Here is a 25,262-nt window from a genome sequence, read left to right as displayed (position 1 = left end):
AATATGCAGATATGCAAGTTTTTAATAGAAGACAAACTTAAATTATTATTGTCAACAAAAACTCAATCTATGGAAACATTTCCAGATATTCATTTTCAATATGCTGGCTTCAAGACAACTCTCTTTTGAAAAATAGCTATATTTTTCATTTGTTGGCTGCCTTCTTGTCAGATTTGGTGAGATTGTCATTGTTTTCCCCTTGTAATGTAGCTATGAGCTCTTATCAGATGTTAAGGATTAGCTCTGCCATTTTCTTGTTCGCTTGGGCTGCATTTTAAATCCTCTATCTGATGAGTGTGTGTGTGTGTCCATGTGTATGTGCTCATGTATATACTTGTAGATGTTCTTGCTCAGGAATCACTTAAAACCACTTGCTCACTTTGGGAAGATTATTTTATTTTCTTGAAGATTTTACTTATGGGAAGATTACTTTAATTAAAATAACATAATCAGTCCAAGTGTTTCTTAAGAAAAGCCTGCCTATATTTCAATACCTAGTGTATGAACATGGCCATTCAAATTGTGGCTATCCCTGCTACATATCTGAGTTGTAACCTGACGAGCAGACTAAGTGAGAGAGCAGCTGTCTGAGTATTAAATATTATTAGTAAGTCAAATCCCTTTCTTATTTCTAGATAAAAATTAAATATAAATGAGTTCTAAAATTTTCTTCCCACATCCTTGTGGATTGATTGTCTAGAGCATCCTTTGAAGTCAAGACACTCTATTTTGGAAACCCTGATTGATTGATCGATTGATCATTGATTATTTTAAAGATTTTATTTATTTATTTGAGAGAGAGAGAGAGAGTATGAGTGGGGTGGGGAGGAAAAGGAGAGGGGAGAAGCAGAATCCCTCCTGATCAGAGACCCCAAAATGGGACTCAGTCTCAGGGTCTTGGGATCATGCCCTGAGCTTCCGGAAGGCAGACGGGCTTAACCGATTGAGCCACCCAGGCAACCCTGGAAACCCTATTTATAAGGTAAATTCCTTAGCTTTGAATTTATGGTCTTCTTCAAAGTGTTTCCCACCCATGTCTCTATGTTTATTTTTTATTTCTCCCTTTCACAAACCTCCAGAATTTTTAAACTCATCTTCTTACTCTTACAGAATGCAGTGCAAAATAGCAGTGTTTTTCTCCAATTAATGTGTGTGCAAATCACCCGAGGGTCTGGTTCCAGTGCAGCTTTGCAATCGGTAGGTCAGGGGTAGGGCCTGAGATTGTGACTCTGAAATAAGTTCCAGGTGACGCTGCTGTTGGTGGTCGGTGGACGACTTTGAGTAAGAAGAAAATAAAGTAGAAAACACTGTCAGAAGCACATTGTTTTCATTCCTAAATTTGGGAAAGCCGGGACTTGAGCCTTAGGTTCTTCATAGCTGTTCTACAATGTTCATTCATTCAATAATTCCTTCATTCAACATTTATCGAGGACTTAATATGTACCATCATCATCCCAGTTGTTGATAAATACGTGGTTTCAGGTACCGAGGAGCTCAGCCAAGTGAATTGTGGGTGAATTAAAGGACGTACCATACGTGAGAGTACATGTCAATATATTTACATGCATGCCTGTGTCATAACATGCACACACATGTGCATGCACACACGCACACGCACAGGCATTGTCCTGAGGACTGTGGTTCACGTTGTCCTTTCAGCCTTCAGTACCCCACAGCAATCTCTTGGCATGTGTATGTCTACTGACTTTTCTGCCCCCAGCCCTTCCCTTTCCCTCCACACAGAACAAATGTTCCTTCTTCTTAGCTTTTATACCTGTTGTGATGTACATCACTCATCTGGCACATAGACAGTACTAAAAAGCCTATTATTTCTTTTTTCAGTAGCACTGTCTGAGTCATAATCTCTCTCTTTTTTAAAGATTTTTGTTTATTTATTTGACAGACAGAGATCACAATTAGGCAGAGAAACAGGCAGAGAGAGAGAGAGAGAGGAGGAAGCAGGCTCCCCGCTGAGCAGAGATTCCCGATGTGGGGCTCCATCCCAGGACTCTGGGACCATGACCTGAGCCGAAGGCAGAGGCTTTAACCCACTGAGTCACCCAGGCGCCCCTGAGTCATAATCTCTTTAAGGAGAGGGATCATGTCTCATTCTTTTGAAATATAGCTCATTACATTTAAAAGAAGCCCAGTCAATATTTATAAACAATGGCCATATTTAATGTTATATATTTAAATGTTACATGATACAGATACAATGTCTAACACTAACTCTTTTATTATTCAGTAGTTTTCAGTTAAGTGGTATTTTTGGTCATGAGTTACAGTATGGGGAGTTGAATTCATAGAAATGGAAGAGTAGAATGGAGGTTACTGGGGGCTGGTGGTAGGGGAAGAGGGCGAGATTGGTAAAAGGGTACACACTTCCAGTTATAGGATGAATAAAGTCTGAGGAGCTAATGTAGAACATGGTGACTATAGTTGGTAATGTTATATTGTATGATTGAAGTTTGCTAAGAGAGTAGATCTTCCGTGTTCTCACCAAAAGAAAATAAGTAAATATGTGTGGTGACGGACAAGGTGTTCAGTTATTGGACTGTGGGGGCCTTTCAAAGGGAAATGTGCAGCAAGTCATCATGTTATCCACTTTCAATATATTACTACTTTATTTCCCCATTTTACCTTAATAAAACTGAAAAAAAAAGCTAAAAATAACCCCGTAGATTACAAACAATGGATACTCTGTAAACTGTAAAAAAGAGACTTAAAAGTATTGTTTTACTCATTAGTCATTCAATTCATTGTTCTATCACTGTTCCTTGATGATAGAGACCATATTTTACACTCTGAATAAGTCAGTGTTCATCCTACTCTGCTATGTCGTAATCACTCATGTCAATTATTAAAAAATAAGTAGTAGAGGCTAACTTTTTAAAATCCATCAACATAAGGAGTTATAGGCAATCCACACAGTTGCATCAGTTCAGTAAATTAAAATAATTGAAAGGTGTTCTTTCAATTACATTATATAATTTAAAGTAAATTAAAATAATTGAGAGGTGTTCTTTCTACCTCTTTTAATTTGTCATATGTAAAAATTGTACTGTCACTATGAGAGCACAGCCAAAAAGTCATACAAATTCGAAGTCTGCCTCTTCGAAGTGTCTCTCCTAAATCCTGTGTTTAGCTGAGGTGGGAATGAAAGCCATGACAGGACTCTTCCCTCGTAACACACCCTTATCACTACAAGATTATCTTCAAGTTCCACATAGAGGCTGGTCTAGATCATCTTTCTTGGTTTAGAATCATACTGGATATCTAGTTTATATCTAGTTGGTTCTTATCTTGAGAATTAGTGAGTGCATGGCTCATTCATTCTCTTAGAAATAATGATACTTAAACATTGGTGATATCTGAACTTCATTTAAAAAAGTAGCCCAGAGGGTTCTAGAGTAAAATCTTTTTCTCAGTCCATCCTAATCCACACCAACCAAAATTCATACCCCAAGATAATCCTTGCTGTCAGTTCTCATGTATTCTTCTTTATCAGCTAGTTATTGATATATAACAAACCACCCCAAGCCCAGTCACTTAAAAGAGTAAGTACTTTGGTTTTCTGAGTTTCTCAGTCTTGGCTGATCTCAGTCATACATGTGTGGTTGGGGGTTGTTTAGGCCATGGCCAGCTTATGATGATCTGGCTGGGTGTCGCTCTCGCCAGCAAGAACGACCAGGAGACCTCAGCGAAGCAAGCTTTATTTCTGGGTCGTTGTTGGGATCTCCCTCTCCCCCGCCTGTGCATGTCTATATATACCAAGGTTGCACAACCAATCACTCGCAGCCACATAGATACAAAATCTTAAGTTCCGCCTACTGGCTCGCATCCAGCCGCCATCTTAATGGCGTGTTTACTTTCGGGCACCGAAAAAGTCATGCGGCGCCCGAGGCCCCCACGGGCCCAGACGGAGCAGCTCCGCATCGTCGCCACCTGGCAGCGGCGACGGCTTGAGGCAGCGGCGACGGCTTGAGGCAGCGGCGGCCGAGGCAACGAGCCAGCACGGCAGAGCCCAAAAGCATCACCGCGCATGCGCTACAAGCCGCTGGGGCACCGACAGCTGGGCATGGGCTGAATGTTGAGAACCGCCAACATAGACCGTTCTCATTCAGCAGGTTAACCTGGACTTGTTCTCAGGGTGGCAATGGCCAGAGTCTGAGAGAAAGAGAACAGAAGCACAGAAGGACTCATGAGGTATGTGCTCTGAACTAGCAGACAGTCACTTCGGCCACATTCTAACGTTTAAGGCCAGCTCAGATTCAAGGAGTGAGCAGATAGGTTCCTCATCCCTATGGAAGAAACTGTAAAATCACCTTGTTAAGCAGAGATACAGGGAGGGGTGAAAGATCAGAGATGCTTTTGCTATCAGTCCACTCTACCTTCAAACTCTACATTATGTATATATCAGTATACATATACATTATGTATATATCAATATACATAATATACACATTATGCATGTGGGTATTTTTTCTTTTGTTTTCTTCTCTCTGCTTTAAATATTAACAAATATTTATTAAGCACACAGTGCCAGGTAGTATTTTAGTCACTTTTCTTGTACTAATTCATTTAATCCTTCCCCAAACTCTAGGAGGTAGGTATTTAATTCTTGTTCCCATTGTACAAGTGAAGATACAGAGATGTTAAGTGACTTGCCAAAGGTCACCCAGCTGGTAGGAGTTGGAGCCAGGATTCAAGTGAAGATACAGAGATGTTAAGTATTTTGCCAAAGGTCACCCAGCTGGTAGGAGTTGGAGCCAGGATTCATTCAAGAAGACCAGTGTGACAAGTTGAGACAAGTTCTTAGCGCTGTGGTTCTCTGTGTTCTGTGAACCTGATGCCATTTTATATGTTTTTTACACAACATTCTACACCTTGCTCTAGTCACTTGGAAATAAATCTTTGAGATTGTTTTGTAAAATTTCCTCATTATTTTTGGTGTGTATACATGCTTGGTTGTACTGATGTATATAAGTCGTTCAGCTAATCCCTTATTTATGCACCCTCACGTTAGCTCAGATATTTTTCTGTTACAAACCGTATCTCACTAGATCTCTCAGTGTATTGGTTTATTAAATGAAACGAGAGGGTCAGTTTTACTGCTGAAGACGCAACTACCATGAATACTTACATTATGAATACAGAGTATTGAAATTTAAAAGTAACAGCTATGGTAATTATAAGAAAAAGAACACAAATCTGATGGCATTAGAAGCTCTTACAGGTGTCCTTAGTTATTTTCACATAAAATGCTTACAGAATAACTAGGAGGGGCATGGATAATCTGAATGATAGCTAACTTGTTTAAATTGGTACTCATCAACTTATCCAATACAAACAGAAAATACATTTTATTTCAAGTGCCTACTTAGTCAAATATTAGGTAACACTCTGGACCATATTCTATTAAAACTGAAAATAAATACTGGAAGTATAAACAGATAAAACCTGAGGCATCTGAAAAACATTATTCTAATAAACTCTTAGGTAAAGGAGGAGTTCAAAACTTCTTAAAATACAGAATATCTAGGAAAATAATTATGAGATTCAACCAAGGAAGGAAATTCATGGTATTTAAAGAATAAAAATTACAAATTGCTATTCAATTCAAGAAATTATGAAAAGAAAAACATATCTATGCAGAACAAGTAGAATAATTAATAAACCTAAAAGCAGAATTGAATGAATTAATAAAGAACACCAGCAATGAAAAGCAAATGTAAGAGTTGTCCATTTAAATAAAATCATTCTTTGAAGAACCATAAAAAAGATAAACAACAACAAATAAAACCGTAAGAGAGATAAACCATGAGTGAACCAAGCAAGTGAAAACAAGAAAAACAAACAAAAATAAGATAAAATAAGCATTAGAAATAACTGCAGCTGTCAGGATTAAATAAATTATAATGATATGTTTTTATTGTATTTATGATAATATATTTGAAAACTAGGCTGAAATATCTAAGAAAATATAAATAACAAGATTTAGTAATACCATGAAAGAGATTACCAGAGTGATCCAGAAGATTCTTTTCAAAAAATGTACTAGTCCATACATATAGCTCCAAAGTGAAGTTTTTTTTAAGTCATGTTTTGTTGGCTCACATATTGAGCTGTTTCAAATCATATTTCACTTCCTCTTGCCTCCTTATCCTGTATTTCTACATTCTTTTCTCACTTTTTTCTTTTTCTTTGTTTTTTTATCCTAAGTGTACTCTTTAATCCCCATTCCCAATATCCCCCATCCCTCCCAACCCATCTCTCCTCTGGTAACCATCTGTTTATTCTCTGTTAACAATCTGTTCTTGGTTTGTCTCTCTCTCTCTTTCTTCCTTCACTCATTTGTTTTGTTTCTTAAATTCCACAGATGAGTGAAATAATATAGCATTTATCTTTCTCTGGCAGACTTATTTCTCCAAGCATTATACTTTCTAGCTCTATCGATGTTGTGTAAATGGCAAGGTTTCATTATTTTTTATGGCTGAATTATATATACATATATATATATAATATATAAATCACTTCTTGTCCATTTGTCTATCAATGAACACTTGGGCGGTTTCCATAGTTATTATAAATAATAACATTATAAATAATGTTACAATAAACATAAGGGTACACGTATCCCTTTGAATTAGTGTTTTTGTATTTTGGGGGTAAATACCCAGTACAGCAATTACTGAGGAAACTCCATACTGTCTTGCACAGTGGCTGTACCAGTTTGCATTTTCACCAACAGTGCAAAACTGTTCCTTTTTCTCCACATCTTCACCAACAGTTGTTGTTTCAACACTTGTTTTTTATTTTAGCCATTCTGACAGGTTCTGCTTGAGGTATGAGGTGATGTGTCATTGTAGTTTTCTTCCCATTTCCCTAATGATAAGTGATTTTGAGCAACTTTTCATGTGTCTGTTGACCATCTGTATGTTCCCTTTGGAGAAATGTCTGTTCATGTCTTCTGCCCATTTCTCAGTTGGATTATTGGGTTTTTTAGGGGGTATTGAATTATATTCATTGTTGGTGTGTGTTTTTTTTTTAAAGATTTTATTTATTTATTTGATGAAAAGAGAGATCACAAGTAGGCAGAGAGGCAGGCAGAGAGAGAGGGAGAAGCAGGCTCCCTGGTGAGCAGAGAGCCCAATGCAGGGCTATATCCCAGGACCCTGAGATCATGACCTGAGCCAAAGGCAGAGGCTTCACACACTGAGCCACCCAGGCACCCTGAATTATATACATTCTTTATATATTTTGGATACTAATTCTTGTCAGAGATGTCATTTGCAAATATCTTCTGTTCAGTAGGTTGTCTTTTAGTTTTGTTGATGGTTTCCTTTGCTGTGTAGAAGGTTTTTATTCTGATGTAGTTCCAATAGTTCATTTTTGCTTTTATTTCCCTTGCCTCATGAGACAAAGCTAGAAAAATGTTGCTGTGGCCACTGTCAGAGAGATTACTGCCTGTGCTCTCTTCAAGGACTTTTATGGTTTCAGGTCTCACATTTAGGTCTCTAATCCATTTTGAGTTTATTTTTACGTATGTTGAAAGGAAATGGTCCAGTTTTATTCTTTTGCATGTGGCTGTGTAGTTTTCCCAATGCCATTTGTTGAAGAGAATTTTTCCTATTATATATTCATTCCTCTTTTGTTGAAGATTAGTTGACCATATAATAGTGGGTTTATTTCTGGGTGTTCCATTTTGTACCATTGACCTATGCACCTATTTTTATGCCAGTACATAAAATTACTGTTTTAATTACTACTGATTTGTAATATAACTTGAAGTCTGGAATTGTGATACCTCCAGTATTGTTTCTCTTTTTCAAGTTTGCTTTGGCTGTTTGGGGATACTTGAGGTTCCATATAAATTTTAGGACTGTTTGTTCTAGTTCTGTGAAAAACCCTGTTGGCAGTTTTTTGAACCTCAAGGAACAGATTATTCTTATACTAATGTACATCCTTGACTCTAGGAATCAAACCTTTCACAATTCCATAGAACTGAAATCAGGACACATTGCATAGTATATAATGGCCACATTTAATGTTGTATATTTCAATGTTTCTATAAAATCATCTGTTAAATTAATAATGCATTATAAAAATGAGTAAAATCATAGAAGGTGAATATGCTATTCAAATAGAGATAAATGTCAGCAAATAATCTTGCTCCCTTTCTCCTCAACACGCACACTTCATGTAAATTTACCTGCCTTTTGGAGGCCATGGCACGGCTGGAGTCGAGGACCAAACCAGGCCCTGACTTGTGTCTCCTTCAAAGTCCGGACACCTTGACAAGGTTAAGGACGGGAAAGTTGAGTGCACTGAGAAAGGGTCTGTGCTATGTGTTGTGTGCTCGCCTTTGTGACCTCCCACACACTCTCCCTGCAGTAGGGAACAATGTGGCCAGAGTCCTGAGTTCTTAGTTAATCCTTGTTGTTCTGTACCGAAACTACCTGGGCTCACGAGGTTTGCTTGTAGTTAATGTAAACTTGTTATAGGAACTTGTGGTCATCTGACTAGGTACTGATGTAATGCTCCTCCTATTCTCGTTTGCCTTATAAATACTTGTAAGACGTGGAATAAATTTGGCACTGTTGGACATTCTCTTCAGTGTTCCTCCTGCCCCCATTTCTTTGTCTCTTAACTTTTTTTCATCATCCTCTTGGCCCCCACGGTTACCCTGGTTGATTCGTAGCGCTGGCCGGGACACATGCCCTAAGGGCACCTGGGTGGCTCAGTGGGTTAAGCCTCTGCCTTCAGCTCAGGTCATGATCTCAGGGTCCTGGGATTGAGCCCTGCATGGCGCTCTCTGCTCAGCAGAGAGCCTGCTTCTCCCTCTCTCTTTGCCTGCCTCTCTACCTACTTGTGATCTCTCTCTCTGTGTCAAAAAATAGAATAAAAATCTTTAAAAAAATAAAAAAAAATTATCTGCCCTAAAGAAATTTTAAGAATAGTTGCTTTATAAATGTGTGATTTTCTCCCAGTAGACTGGAAATCTCCTTAGGTGAGGAAATGTACCTTTTGCTCCTATTTTTAACCTACCATAGAACAAAAACAAAATTTGGACAAATACAAGATGATGATACATGCTTTTGAGACAATGAAGGTCAGAGGCAAGATAGTCTAAAACCTCAGTCTAGGGTTCTTCTACCACTATATATCTATAGAGTTAGAACAAATTACTTCATTTCGAAGTCTTAGTTATTCATCTATAAAATGTGTGCAAAATAATAACTAGAGGGAAAGTATTAATCATGATAATTGAAATATGTAATAGGAAAGCATTTGGTACAGTGGTGAACATACAGTAAGAGCTCAATTAATGGTCATGATGATGGTGATGGACTCTTCTTATAATTTCGAGTTTGCATCTCCTTAGACGGAATCTCCATGAGGGCAGGGGAATTTGTCTTGTTTATTGTTTTATCAGGTGCACTTCAAGTACTGGTTATCACATAGCAGGGATCAAATACCACCCGCTGAAGGGATGAATAAATTCCCCATGTTTGCCAAGCACAATTTGCTTAGTCTGTCTTAAAATAACTCAGCAGTGAGTATGTTCATCATTGCAACACTAAACAAGATTTTATTTCTTCTCCTGTTAATAAAGGTTTGGTTTAAGAGGATTTGATAAGCACACATTTATCTTTTATATGTGCCATACCTTTAGTTCTTCTGGCAGTTTTTCTCATTCGGTGTCAAAAAGAAAATATGTGTGGGGGAAATTTTTCTATCAATATTTTGTAGTAATAAAAGAAGCTGAATGAAATACACTGGAGACTGACAGAAGAAAAAAATATAGCCCAGCATCTGGGTAGTATGATTAATTTTTTTAACACAAATTTGTTCATTTCTCGTGTGCCTCCATTCATCTTCCATTACTCCATTCTAATAATGAGTTTCAAAGATGAAAATAATTATTTCGCCAAAAATATAATTTAGTGCAGGGGCTATATTAGTTTTAAAAAGGCACGAGCTGTCACGGGCTTGAAATTGTCATCAAATTCCTTCGATTTAATGGTCATTTAAAGAGCTACCCTCCCTCCTTTTGCTCAGGATGAATGTGAAGGCGCACATCCAGGGAGAGCGCCAATCAATTTAGTAGTTAATGATTATTGTTTCCATTTCAGTGTTTACATTTTCCTCTCCTAATGCGGTGTTGTACGATTTACGGGAAGAGGCACCACTCCCTCAGCCCTGGGGCATGTGTGAGCGTTTCTTTGCTTATTCTTCATGGAGGCATCTAGTCAGAATTTAACAGAGGAACAACAACTGGAGAGATCTTCGCCCGCCCCTGTGAACACAAGAAAGTAATCTCAGAGAGTTGGCGCTAACACAGCACCGTGCACCAGGCAAATACGGCATAAAGTTTATCTTTACATTTATTTGCAAATGTGTACAGATATGCTTCATATAAATTAATCCTCCATTTCATTATAAGGAAAGAATTACGTCTGTGGTCAAAAGTGATGGTAGAGGGGGAGAGCTAATCTGATTTAGCGCAGCATGTGAAAAATTAATTGGAAGTCAGAACTCCATAGTGTTTATTATAAAGTAATTTCACACCAGCTCAGGATTAGCATGGGAACGGGTGACAATAGGTCATCACTATGTTAATTGAAAGACAGCATGCTTTGTGAGGAGGGAGGGAGAAAGAGAAGGAGAGATTGAAAGAGAGATTGAGGGAGAGAGAGAGACGGATTGATTGATTTAGAGATTCAGGATGTAATATGAATTGATGGTGGTTAGGGACAAGGAATATAGAAAGGATGGGACCCCACTGAAAAAGATGACCTTTTGTGAACTCAAGCGGATAGGCTCAGCAAACTTGTAAGTCCGGTGACGTGAAACTCTGAGACCCTCCGAGATCCCTGAAGAGTGAAATGTTTTTCAGTTGCTGCACCTTTTAGATGGCTGTCTTGTAACTGAAGACACTGGCGAGCTGTCTGGAGCGGATGTGGTAGTTGGCAGAGGAAGGGAATATAGCTTAGGCCCAGGGCCAGGGGCTTAAAGTTCTCCTCATCTTCTGTTCTCTGAGGACACGGCTGGAAGGATTAGTGCAGCAGCATTAGTGGTAAAGTGAGGGCATCTTTCATTACCAGCCTCAGGGTTAAGAAAGCCAACACCGGCAGACGAGTAACAGAAAACAGCCTGTCATTTGGACATCCTGCTGACTGAGCAGTCACGTCAGGCTCAGCCTTCTAGTTGAGTGCAGGACCCACAAGCATCTTCCCCGGGCAGCCACTTGTGATCCAGCACACACCGGCCTCCCACCCCTGAACTGCCAGCTGGAGTGTGCAGCCTGGGCCCCCACCCCCGGCAATCCAGCACCTGAAAGAGTAAATAAAGTGCTTTTCCTGGGGTATTTGCATACTGGACAGAGGTGTTAAAGAGGTCCTATGGCTAGTCAATCAGGCCACAGACACCCATCCCAGGTGACATGGTGGGCAAGAACTCTGTTATTAACCACAGTCATTGCTAAGGTCTGGGCTAGGAATTCGCCAAGGGTTTTTTAAGGGCCTATTTAGCCAGAGCAGCCCCACCTTGGTTGAACAGCCATTTTGTTGTTTATGCAGTAAAACTTAAATTGAACCTGCCCTCCCCAGGGGAACTTACTTAAAGCAAGTCCGGGAAACCAGTCCCAGGTAACAAAGCCCGAATGCAGGGTGGGTCAGGTCAGGTGGAGATAATGGCCCGAATGCCCGGATGAGTTGGGTCAGGTGGAGACATCCAATCAGTAAAGCACGTATACTGTCTCCCTAGTTACCAAGGAGTAACTTGGTAACTTCTCGCCTTTTGGGCACCAGTTCTGACCAAGGTGATAGGCTAGTTCAAATAGCTCCTATGGGGTGAATTGTAATTCCATTGGCCACCCGTGTGGGACCTAGCATGACTGTGCAGCTTTCTCTGTGTGTTATAATCTCATTGGCCACCCGTGTGTGGCCAGGCCCAACCACATGACCTTTGCTCTATAAAAGTTAGTCTGTAGGGCCGGGGGTGTGTATGTGTGTCACCTCTTTGCAAGAGACGACCCTGGCTGGTCAGTTTGATTCTTGATGCTTGGTGCGAAAAAAAACTTTGCTTGACCTTCGCTTTGTATCAGTCTCTCTCCTTTGACCATGGACCCTATAGTGTAAATATGCATTTCCATCTACAAACAAACAAACAAACGAAATGTAGAATGAAGTAGCAGTATTTAACTAAACTAGAAACTGACCCAAGCCAATCAAACTCACAGAAACAGAGGGGATAGAAACTAGTGTGGATTGGCAGGTAAGAGGTGTGTGGGGGGGTCCTGTGTGTGGGTAGGAGGTGGGGCAAGTGGGGCGCCCTGGAGCTGGAGGAGTCAGGGACTTTTATGTGTAAGGGGAAGAAATCATCTTTTAGGATTCTGCGATTCTCTGTGGTATTAGCTGATGAGTGTGACCTTTCGGCCTACCCTTTCTTGCGGGAAGTTTGCAATCCAGGCTGACACAAGCTGTTGTAATATGTTAATTTTGACCCAACTCTGCTACAAATACTAACAGTGATCTCCAAGACCTTTTCACTTAGAAATATAGTCCTTTGGACATAACTTTCAGCGCTAAGTATGCTGGTGAAGTGTACTAGCCTTTCTAATGAAGGTCAAAATTAAAACAAAACAAAACAAAATATAAAACAAGTAAAGAAAAAGTGGTTTTTAGAGAAATGGGAACTCCACAGAGGTTGTCAATCCTGAAGTTAGCAGTCCAGACACAATCCTTCGTTCTGCATTCTTTTAGGAAGCTTTGTTCCTTGGAAGAGCATGGTGGGAGGTCAGCTGGAAGTTATCTGGAAAAAATTGAGTGGAGATGAATTCAGACAGAATGGGATGAGTCTGGAAACTCCTGTAAAGGAGCGAGGTATAATTTTAGAGGCAGGGCAGACATGGGCAAGACAGGATTACCCAGCAGAGAGTGTTCTGTGACACTGGGTCAACACTCATTTATTCAAGGGCTGACCAGGACGGGTCACATGCTGCAGTGCCTACTAAGGCCATCAGGTACTAGAAACACGTGAAGCAGTGAAGCCAGGGCTTCTGAGGATGGCAGTGAACTGGGAAAACAAGCAGTGGTTACTCAGCCCTATTGATCGTTGCTACATCAAAGTGGGGGACCAAAGATGTGTGGTCTAAGAGGAGACAGAGAAATATTTTTGTGTGAAATTTCCCAATTCCAATGTTTGAAATCATTGTTCTTGACCTAACAAGAAATATCTATGAACAGGATATGGCCTTATGATCATAGTCTGCTACAATGGGTCAGGGGCAAACCCCCTGATCCTCCTATTCTTCTTTGAAATAGATTTGCTAGAAGGTGTTCTTCCTTCAGTTCACGTGCTTACAAAATTGATGTTTGTTAATATTACATATCATTACATTTTAAAATGTAAAGGTTAAGTGAGTTTTTCCCCGCTCTCCTATGAGTGAATCTCAATCTCCAATTCTCTGGTAAAATAAAAGGCAAATATGGAATATGGGTTCTGTGACACACATAAACTGAAAAGTGTTGAGTAAGAAAGCTCTTAATGGAATTCCAGCATTGTATCTTTTTATTCATCCTTAAAGATAAAGAATAAATGTTGTTTTAGATTAGGAATTCTCTTTTTGTTTTTTATTTATTATTAAAGTATGATTGACATACAATGTGGGTTAATTTCAGGTATACAACAAATTGATCAGATAATTCTATACATTACTTATTGCTAACCATGATAAGTGTGGTCCCCATCTGTCGCCATATAAAGTTATTATAATATTATTGACTGTATTCCCAGTGCTGTATTTTCATCTCTAGGACTTACTTAATTTATAACTGGAATTTTGTACCTCTTAATCCTCTCCATCTATTTTACCATTTCCTCCCCTCAGCTCCCTTCTGGAGCAGGAATTCTTAACGTTGGGTTCACTCATGGGCTCCAGTTGGGCGCTAAGCTTTTTAAAATTGTACCCATAATGTTGAATGCAAATGTGGGTTGTATACTTTTCTTTTTGGAAGCAGAGGCCATAGCTTTCATTGGTTCCAAAAAGGAGTCCATATCTCCTCCCCAAATATTAGTATCTACTACTTTAGACCTTATCGATACTCTGTAACTATACTCCAGGAAAAAATGTGCATTTTCTGTGTTTCAACTATATCTCTTGGGTTAGGAAAATAAAAATGACAAGGAAATTGTCTATCATTCCTTTAACACATAAAATTTAGAGTTACATATGGGATGAGTGTGTAAGGTCATCAAGACAATCATTGGTAAGTTTTTTTTCTGAACAGGTCAAATTAGGTTATACATTTAACTAGACATGTATTTAAGAGTTGGTGGAATGCATACTTTCCTAGACTTTATACTTTTTAGATAATATGCTAGGTGAACATTTGTCATTCTTTCTAGCTGCCTAGAATATGTACCGTCTTAGATTTTAAGAATTCATAGAATTAATTAAAGGACTTCATTTAAACTCCTAGCACACAGAGTGAGATTAAGAAGTAAAGGACTCAGCCTTGATCAGCTAAATCGATAATTACATTAAAGTAATCCTTCCTGGAACTAAGTTTCTTTCAGAAGGTAAAGTAAATGTTCTCTGGAGCCATTATCCAGGACTTCAAGTTCTTTTGTAGTTTTTCACAACAAATGTACAATCCAGAATGAAAAACAAGATTAAAAAAGGTAGAAACTGACTAGAAACCAAGAGACAAAACACACAAACTATTGAAAGAGGCCCACAGAAAATATAGATTTTAGACTAATTAGTCTTAAAATGAGCGTGATTAATATAAATTCCAGAAATTATATAATAAGGTGAAGAATTTCAGAAAAGGGTAGAAATATACCCTTTCTGGAATCAAATAGAAAATATAGAACAGACAAATTCTCCCAATTAAGAGATCAATGGGCATGTTTAACTGCAGGTTAGATTCAGCAGGAGAGAGTATTCAAGGGAGATACAGGTCAGAAAAAAATATCTTGACTAAAGTGGAGGCAGTAGATTGAAAAGTTCAAGAAAGGGCATTAGAGGCATAATGGGATGCCGGGAAAAATTACCATATATGTAATTGAAATAGAAGGAAGAGATGAGAGAGAAAGTGAGGAAGAGAGAATGAACAGGAGGAAAAAAGTTTGAGGGATTAATGTGACAAAATTGTGCAAATGAAAGCTATCAAGTAACATATTCAAGAAGTGTCATGATCCCCAGAGTAAATACAAAAAGAACTATATAGGGACACAGAATAGAGGTATAAAACAGAATGAAGAATAATGAAAGGGTACACATGTAGACTTAAATGAATGATGATTGATTATTAAAAATACATATAATAATATATATAAACCATAACATTAGAATGCAAGATGGGAGCATTAAAATGTTCTAAGCTCCTTCGACTGTTTGGGAAGTAGTAGGTTATATTAAACTCTAATAAAGTCAATAATGTGTGTTGTAACTTCCATTCACTCAGGATGACTGTGAAAGCACACATCCAGGGAGAGCATCAATCAATTTAATAGTTAATGACTATTTTGAGGCCTCAAAAGATATGAAACAAAAATTGATAGAACTAAGGATAGAAAAAGTTAGAGAGACATAGAGGGAGATTCCAAGACACTTCTCTCTCAGTAATTGATAGAAAAAACTGCAAAATGATTAATAAAAACAAGTGTTAGCAAGAATGTGGACAAAATGTTACTTTTATGAACTGCTGATAGAAATGAAAATTGTGAAGACTTTATAAAAACAATCTGTAAGGGCTTCTGGGACCCTCAGTTAGTTAAGTTTCTGAATCTTGGTTTGATCTCAGGTCACGATCTCATGGGTCATGGGGTTGAGCCACAGTGGGGCACTGTGCTCAGCAAGGGGTCTGCTTAAGAGTTCTGTCTCCCTCTATCCAAAATCTATAAAGAACTTAGCAAACTCAACACCCAAAGAACAAAGAATCCAATCAAGGAAAGGGGCAAAGGACGCGAGGAGACATTTCTGCAAAGAAGACACCCAGATGGCCAATAGACACATGAGAAAGTGCTCCACATCACTCGGCATCAGGGAAATACTAATCAAAACCACAATGAGATATCACCTCACACCAGTCAGCATGGGTAAAATCAACAAGTCAGGAAATGACAGATGCTGGAGGGGATGCGGAGAAAGGGGAACCCTCCTACACTGTTGGTGGGAATGCAAGCTGGTGCAGCCACTCTGGAAAAGTGGTTTTAAGATTTATTTATTTATAGTAGATTGAAAAGTTCAAGAAAGGGCATTAGAGGCATAATGGGATGCCGGGAAAAAGAATTCATAGAATTAATTAAAGGACTTCAATCAATGATGTGGATGGAACGAGAAGGTATTATGCTTAGCAAAATAAGTCAACCGGAGAAAGACAACTGTCATATGATCTCCCTGATATGAGGAAGTGGAGAGGCAATGTGGGGGGTTTGGGGGGTAGGAAAGGAATAAATGAAACAAAATGGCATCAGGAGGGAGACAAACCATAAGAGACTCTTAATCTCACAAAACAAACTGAGCATTGCTGGGGGGAGGGGGTTAGGGAGAGGGTTGTTGGGTTGTGGACATTGGGGAAGGTATGTGCTATTGTGAGTGCTGTGAAGTGTGTAAGCCTGATGATTCACAGACCTGTGCCCCTGGGGCTAATAATACATTATATGTTGATTAAAAAAATTTAAAAAAAGAACAAATAGAATATGAACATAAAAAAAATAAAAAGAGTTCTCTCTCCCTCTACTACCCCATTCACATGTTCACACTCTTTCTCTGGAATAAATAAATAAATCTTAAAACAACAACAACAACAATCTGCAGTTCCATAGAGGTTTATAATAAATTACCATATGCCTCAGCAATTCCTTTTTAGGTATATTATCAAGAGACATGAAAATGTAGTCTACAATTGGACTATATGCTTGTTCATAGCAGGATCATTCAAAATGGTCAAAACTGGAAATTCAAATGGTTGTCATCTGATGAATGGTTACATAAAATGTGGTATATCCATACAATGAGTTGTTAGTTGACCATAAAAAGGGATGATGTTTTAATACATGTTTTAACATGGATGAATCGTAAAGAAAATTAAGTGAAAGAAGCCAGACCTCAAAACTGCATACTGTATGATTCAATTTATATGAGCTGTCCAAAATAGGAAAATCCACAGATACAGAAAGTAAATTACTTATTGCCTATTACTTATGAGAAGATTCACGGAAAATGAGAAATAAATTTTTTTTTCTGCAGAGATGGAAATGTTCTAAAATTAATTATGGTGGTTAGTTATGGTTGAACAACTCTATGTATATACTATAAACAATTGTAATACATTAAACAAATTAATTGTGAATTTTATCTAGGTACAACTGTTATTTTTTAAAATGACAACACAGTTTCCACTTGGTTCTCTTAGGACACTTGCTCTTGGAACCCAACTGTCATGCGGCAAGGAAGCCCAAACTAACCACAAGGAGAGGCCACACGTTGGTGTGACAGCTAACAGCTGTAGTTGAGATCCCAAGTGACAGCATGCATCAACTTCCGGACTTGTGACAGCATCAGCATCACCTTCACATTTTTTAGCCTCAGACTTTGAGTCTTCCCAGTGACACTCCAGACTCTGGGTGGCAGAGATGCCAGCCCCACTGTGCCCCGTCTGAATTCCTGACCCACATAATCAGTGAGCATAATATAATGGTTTGTATGCCACACACAAAGTAAAAAAGAGGGAAAAGATAACTAATGTAAATTGGGATGCCTGGTGCCTCAGTCAGTTAAGTGTCTGCCTTCAACTCAGGTTATAATCCCAGGGTCCCGGGATGGAGTCCCACCTTTGGCTGCATGTTCAGCCATGTTCAGTTGCTTCTCCCTCTGCCTGCCTTTCCCCCTGCTTGTGCTCTCTCTCTTTCTCTCTCTCTCTGATGAATAAATAAGCAAACAAATAAATAAATAAAATCTTTTTAAAAATCCAAATGTATAATAGAGATGATTAACAATGACAAACTTGGTTTCTCAATAAGAATAATAAAATTGATAAATTCCTGGAAAGACAGATGAAGAAAAAGATTAAAGAAAGCCCAAATTATTAATATGAGAAACATGAAAGGGAACATTGCAATAGGTCTTACAGACACTAAGAAACATAATAAGATGTTTTGATATTCTTTAAATAAATATATTTGAAATTTAATTGAGGTAGACAAATTCCTAGAAAACCAGTTTACACACACTGAAGAAGAAATAATCCTATTATTTATTAAAGAAATTGAATCTATAAATAAAAGCCTTACCACAATGAGAACTCCAAGTCCAATTGTATTCACTGTTGAATTCTAGTAAACATTAAAGAAAGAAATAATGTCAGTTTTCGACAATAATATTCCAGAGAACAGAAAAAAGTCAGCCCTTCTCAACTCATTTTATGAAGGCAGCATAACTTTCATACCATGTCCTGTAAATAACATTGTAAAGAAGGGACAATTACAGACTAAACTTTTCAAATGTAGATGCAAAACTTGCCATAAAATAGTACAAAGCCAAGTCCAGAGAGGACAGAACTCAAGACCATATTGAGATTATTTCAGGAATGCAAGTTTCCTTTGACATTTGAAAGCCCTTGATATGTTATTAAAATGAGAAAAATCATGATTATTTCAATTTGTTCAGGAAAAACATTTGATAAAATTAAACTTCTACTTATAATTAAGAACAATTAGCAAAACAGGAATAAAATGCTTTTCTGTCTGATAAAGATTACCCTTAAAAAACAAAATCTACAGCAAATACATTACCTAATACTGAGATATTTAGAACTTTCTTTATAGGTTGGAAACAAAGAAATAATGATCACATTTATTTCTGTTCAGCATTGTACTAGAGGCTTATGTGGTGCAAAAAATAAGAAAAGAATAAAGGGTGTAAGAGGTAGAACATAAGATATAAAACTGGCATTATTTTAAGTGTCATAGTCAGTATCTAAGTATCTAAGTATCATACATAGAAAATCCAAAAGAATAGAAAATTAAAGTATTATAATTAATAAACAAACTTAGCAAGTTCACTGGGTATATCAATATGCAAAAATAAATTGGTTTTGCCATTACAAGCAAAATGTCCTCCAAAAAAAAAAAAATGAAATTAAAGAATGATACACATGGGGCGCCTAGGTGGCTCAGTTCATTAAGTGTCTGCCTTCAGCTCAGGTCATGATCCCAGAATCCTGGGATGGAGCCCTGCTCAGCAGGGAGTTTCCTTCTCCCTCAGTCTCTCACCACTCTCTCTTTCTCTTTCTCAAATAAATAAATAAAATCTTAAAGAAAAAGAATGATATGGTGCCTACGTGGCTCAGTTGGTTAAGCAACTGCCTTTGGCTCAGGTCATGATCCTGGAGTCCTGGAATCAAGTCCCACATCAGGTTCCTAGCCCCACCGGGAGTCTGCTTCTCCCTCTGACCTTCTCCCTTCCCATGCTCTCTCTCTCTCAAATAAGTAAATAAAATCTCAAAAAAAAAAAAAAAAGGGAAAGAAAAAGAATGATATACAAAGGCACTTAAATTTTGAAATATCTAGGATAAATTCAATAAAATCTTTTGAAAAAGAACCACAAATATTATGTTCATGAATTGGAAAGTCAGATATTATAAAGAGGTCAGGTTATTACAAAGTGCCAGATTCAATACAATCCCAATTAGATCATGAGTTTTTTTCTTTTTTCAGAAAATAATAGGCTGAAGGTTAACATTTTTGTGAAAATGCAGATGGGCAAATTAAGTCAAGAGTAACCTGAAGAATGAAAGCCAAGTTATAATACTAGATCTACTAGACATAAAAATGCACAAAGTTACATTATTAAGATGGCGTAATCTTGGTACAAGGATAGACAGTGGGCAATAGGCAGAGCCTCCCACCTCCAGTAAAAAGAACACAGTCCAGAAATTGACCCGCATACAAAGAGTGGAATTTCAGAGTAAGAAAAGTGTATTTATTTCAATAAATAATGATCAATCAGTCAGATACCTTTATGGGAAAAAAAATAGAAAAAAACTTGATCCTTACCTGTCATGGCTGGCGCGACAAATTGACCAGGAACGTGAGGGTAAGAGGATGAAGAAAAGAACTCGAGAAGCAGAGAGATGGGGGCAGGAGGAGCACTGAGGAGGATGTCCAACAGTGCTAAGTTTATTCAAAGCATTAAGGCCATATATATAGTGATATTACAATAGGAGAAGCAATACAGCTATGTCTAGTTAAACAACCACGAGTTCCCAATAATTAACTATAAGCAGAACTTGTGACGCCAAATGGCTGATGCCAGTACAATTGTTCTGTATTGATACAGCAAACCTGAAAGTAATTTATGGGCTGTACTAGGGCAGCAAGGACCAGCCATGAACTTATGACCCCAACCGAATTGTTCTCATTTGTTTAGCAAGTGTGTGGGAAGTCACATAGGCAAGCGCACAACACCTAGCAAAGACCCTTTCTCAGTGCTACTCAACTTTTCCCATCCTAAACCTTTTGTTAGGTTATTCAGACTTTAAAGGAGGCACAAGTCAGGGCCTGGTTTGGTCCTAGTCTCAAGCCTTATTGCGGCCTCCCACACTTACCTCACACTATATAGACAAATAATACCAGGTAGACTGCAGATCTAAATGTAAAAGATAAAAAAATTAGATTCTGAAAAATAACATAGAGTTTGACTTGATTTCAACAGTACTGGTAGATCACAAATTACAAAGAAAAGGATTGATAAATTACATTACAGACAACTAGAACTTATATTTATCAAAAGACACCATGTTTTTGTTGTTGCTGGGTACATTCTAATGAAATGCAAAACAGAGAGCTGTAGATGTATCCTGATTGAAACAATAGACCTGGTCTTGAAATTAAAGTGACTAACCAAGTCACCTGGCTGAGGCGTTTCTGAGGTGTGGCACTTGAAAGGCTGAAACCTAAGAAAACTAGTGAATAGGCTCTTTACTGCAAAGGATATTCCAACTGATTGACAAGCAAATAAATAGGGCTCAATTTCATTATTGATAAAATAAAAATTAAGCCCACAGTAATACATTTTTGTATGCTCAGAATGGCTAAAATAAAATAACCAAAATTATCAAGTGATATATGGAGTGTTGTCAAAGATATTGACAAGAGTGTATGAAATCCTTATCATTGATAGTGGAAGTGCAAATTGGTTCAACAACTTGAAAAGCTATTTGGCACTATCTACTTAAGTTCAACATATATGAACACTATAATCCCATCAATGTACACTTAATTTTTGCAACAGAAATATATATACTTATGAATCCAAAGATGTGTTCAAGTATGTTCATAGCAACATTATTCTTGATAAACAAAAGATGAAACCAACATAAGTGCTCTTCAAGGAAGAATGGAAAAATTGTGGCATACTTATATAATAAATATCCTTTACATATCTAAAAATCTTCTGACTTTCAGGATTTCCTACTTCCTACTCCTGTTTCAAAGTCTTATGTGTATTTCTTTGCATATGAATGGGGTGTCTTTTGAGGGGAAGTTCTAAAATTTTCAAGGTGTTCTTAAAGGCATCCATGCCCCATGTGGGTTAATCTCTTTCGTGGGTTGATTCAATGAATACTGACCAGTATTTTTTGAAGAGTACTGAAGAGTCTTTTAAGATGTTCTATGGAAATAGCTCAATTTGAATACATTTAGGTGACACTGCTAAATATAACAGGTCTCTTGATGATAAGCATACTTAAGACTTTTATAGCAGCTCTGCTGTGAAGAATCATGTGTTATTTTGGTCATTTTAGTATCCACAAACTAGTTTAACGAAAGGATTGAAATCACCTTCTCCCAACAGTTTTTGTTTTTAAAGATATCTGATATATTAAAGGACTGGTCTTTCCTACAAAATATTTTAGGAAACATTGATTTATAACAATTCTGGGTGAGGAGCCATTAAATGAATGACTATGAAAAATACCTAAGAATTGAAACATGACTCCATTAATTAAACTACTGAGTGCAAACCCCGGGTATTTGCTGAAATCACCCTGCGTGTGTTTACACACAGTTGACTCAATACTCTACTATGTTTATAAGGAATCCAGTTCCTGCCCTAATATTTCATAAGTTCCCAGAAGTTTGCTCATTTCTGGGTCTGGGCTTCTTCCCTTGAATTGTGTGTAATAGATCTTAACTGATGTTGGTTGCAGTTGACTAAGGATATAAAAGCCTAGAAAAGGAAACATCTTAAAACTTGTTGAGATCCTTGTTCTCAAAAGTCCTTCAGCCCCTTGATCACTAAAAGTTTTTTCACTGGCCACTTGTCAAAGTTTTTGACTTCCTAGAATAGGACTTTAATTATTCTCTCCCTCTCATCCTCCCTTCTTTTCAGAGCTTCTCTCTCTTCATTCCACATTTCCTCTTTTTATCCCATAGAGAGTTGTTCAGTTATCACCTGTTTCCATCTATGACCTAGGATCTCATGTTCTACTCTTAAGGGCTTACTGAGCTCTGTTCTAAACAAATTCCTCTTTTTTGTTTTTATTTTTCCTTTCTACTAGCCACCAAGTTCTTATTGAGTATCTCCCATGTGTCAGGATATTGGTATCTATTTGGCTTTTTATTTGGACTATAGTTCTGTGCAACTGTGACTTTCTCTTCTCTCTCCTTCCTGTCTCTAAAAGTTTTAGATCCACATACAAAGGCTGTCATTTAAAAATATTTTTCATAGAACACAACACCTTTTCTTGGGATGGAACTGAGAAATGTATATCACAAGGTAGAAAAAAATGTGTAGGCATGACATTCCCTGTGTACAATATTAAATCTTTCTTTAGGATGCAATGGTTCAAGCATTTCGACTTAACCATTTCATATTTGCTATTGTAATGATTATTTTCTTGGCCATAAGACTGACAAAAGTGTTTATATGTATTACTTAATCCAGTCTTCAAAACCATGTATTCACGTAGAAAGAGAAGGAAGACAAATCACTTCTTTCTATCTCTTGTCTTTCTCACCTCTATGGATAAATAATCACAAAGTCATCTTCCTACAGCCACTTTCATTTGGTGATGTAGAAATGTATTCATCACAATGTGTGTGATATTCATTCATTGATTTATTCATCCACTCTTTAACTCACCAAACATATGCTGAGTCCTACCAAGAACTATGCTAGATAATAGATCATAAATTAGTCCGTGACAGTTGGTGTTGGGGTTTGTAGCTTCTCCCCTTTCAGGATGGCTCCTTCACTAGTTTGAGTTATCTTTTATCCCTGAAACAAATGACAAAAGTTGAATCAAATAATTTATTTAGACATTTGATTGGTAATAGCTTTAACTGAGAAAATTTTCACTTAGGAGATTGGTGCCTCTGTGACCAAAATGTTCCTTTCTTCATGACTATCTGCTGTGAGGTTGTTCGTATATTTCAGAATTCCCTAAAGGACCTAACAGAAGTAAAGACCATCATGTTAGACTGAGCTTTACTCCATGAGCAGGGAGCATCTTTGAGCTGAATTCTCTCTTCCAGGATAATGAAATTTCATGTGAGGCATTTGGTGTTCTGGGATTCAAAAAGGTTATCAGCCAAGCATTTATAATAAAAGTCCTCCCTGCTTTTCCCTTGCATGCACTGGGAAGATGGGAGTGCTATCAGTTTGACATTTCTGTCAGAACTGGTATTTGAACCACTGGATGATTCTGACAAATGCCACTGCTGTCATTGGCTCAGTTTTAATTATACCTGACTGAAGCTTTCAATGGCAGCAGCAGAAAACTTAATTAGCTGGAGTCCAGAGCATGAGCTGGCTGGAGGATTCCCAAAGTGTATATGGGCTTTCAGTGGAGAAATGACCATGTTTAAACCTCCGCCCTTGGCAGGGAACAGTCAAGGCCGGACAGTTTTCAAAACCTCTAAGAATTATCAATCAATTTGAGAACACATTACATTTAAACATTTGTTTTTCAATTGAATCAGTAGTGTATGAGCATAGGGAAAATAAACAAATACAGAAACAACAAAAAACTCCCAGCCTGTTTGGAAAATAACTCTATCTCCAAGAGGACCAGAGAAAGGAGTGTGTGTGTGTGTGTGTGTGTGTGTGTGTGTGATTATAGGAAAGTAGAGGCTCTGTTCAAGAAGAAACAAAGCAAAATGGGATGAATTCCTTTATTATATCTCACCTGCTTAATATTTGCTTCCAAGGTATACATGTGATTTTTTACTTCCCATTCCTTTAGAAATGTGCATTAGTGAGCAAGCCATGACGTCATACTGCTGGAATGCTGCAATTAGCCCAACTCTTGCCTGCTGGTTAGAGAAAGTTTTCATCTCAGAAGAAGGAGTCTCTCAGAATCACTGTTCTTTTGTACGGTATGACTGAGATCCTACTGGAGGCTGCTACCACTCACCAAGCAACTCAGGCTCGGTTTACTCTACTTTTCATAATACGTGTGGGTTTGAGACTCCTCATTTGTCTTCACTCACACAGTCTGAGAGATGCAGAAAAAGTTTGCTGAATATTGAGTTTTGTCAAACATAAAGGATGATATTCTGCTTCATTTTATAAATAAAATATGACAATGCCTGGCAAGACTGACTGAACTTTTGTCTTGATGACTCAGCCAAGGCTCAGGATCCTCCACTCTTGTCAGCTGTCTGGTTTGATTCTGCTGCCGCTGTCACTCCTGCCTGTGAATCCAGTGACGCCTCTGGAACAGAACATTATTGGATACTGATTGACTACTTGGGTAAAATAACAGCCTGAGGGGAATTCTACTTCTGAAGGAAGGCATGGCAGTGTCTGGCTTTGAAATCTTCTCCAAAGGATTCCTAAGGGAATAGCTGTAAATTTCTCACTTTCAGGAATACTGAAATGCTACTCCTTGGCCTAAGTTAGCCTTATTGTAGACAGGAGTCATTGACCTTCGAATGATATCCGGGTGGGGTCTTGTTTCGATGTTTTTAGCAACTTTGAAGAAAAAGAGATCTTGGGTTTGGCTGTTAAGTCTAGAAATATTAATTTCTGGGAGTAAAATTACTACTCAGTTAGTTATGTTTCTTACTATTTAGCAACATGGGAGCTCATTTTTTGAAAATTTAAAAAAAATTTTTTTATAAACATATAATGTATTTTTATCCCCAGGGGTACAGGTCTGTGAATAGCCAGGTTTACACACTTCACAGCACTCACCATAGCATATACCCTCCCCAATGTCCATAACCCCACCCCCCTCTCCCAA

The 25,262-nt window shown here is 37.9% G+C and overlaps 1 long non-coding RNA gene across 1 annotated transcript in view; it reads left to right on the top strand.

Annotated features, from left to right (window-relative positions):
- The window catches only part of LOC116592393, a 44,319-nt gene extending 19,257 nt beyond the window's left edge, over positions 1-25,062 (top strand). The window contains exons 2-3 of the long non-coding RNA XR_004286477.1: positions 17,430-17,696; positions 24,261-25,062. This is a non-coding gene — a long non-coding RNA (uncharacterized LOC116592393). The remainder of the gene's footprint in view (positions 1-17,429; positions 17,697-24,260) is intronic.
- The last annotated feature ends 200 nt before the right edge of the window (positions 25,063-25,262 follow it).

The sequence above is a fragment of the Mustela erminea genome, chromosome 6, assembly GCF_009829155.1.
Source record: "Mustela erminea isolate mMusErm1 chromosome 6, mMusErm1.Pri, whole genome shotgun sequence".
In the NCBI taxonomy this organism is placed as follows: domain Eukaryota; kingdom Metazoa; phylum Chordata; class Mammalia; order Carnivora; family Mustelidae; genus Mustela; species Mustela erminea.
This window is presented reverse-complemented; position numbering and strand designations above follow the sequence as displayed.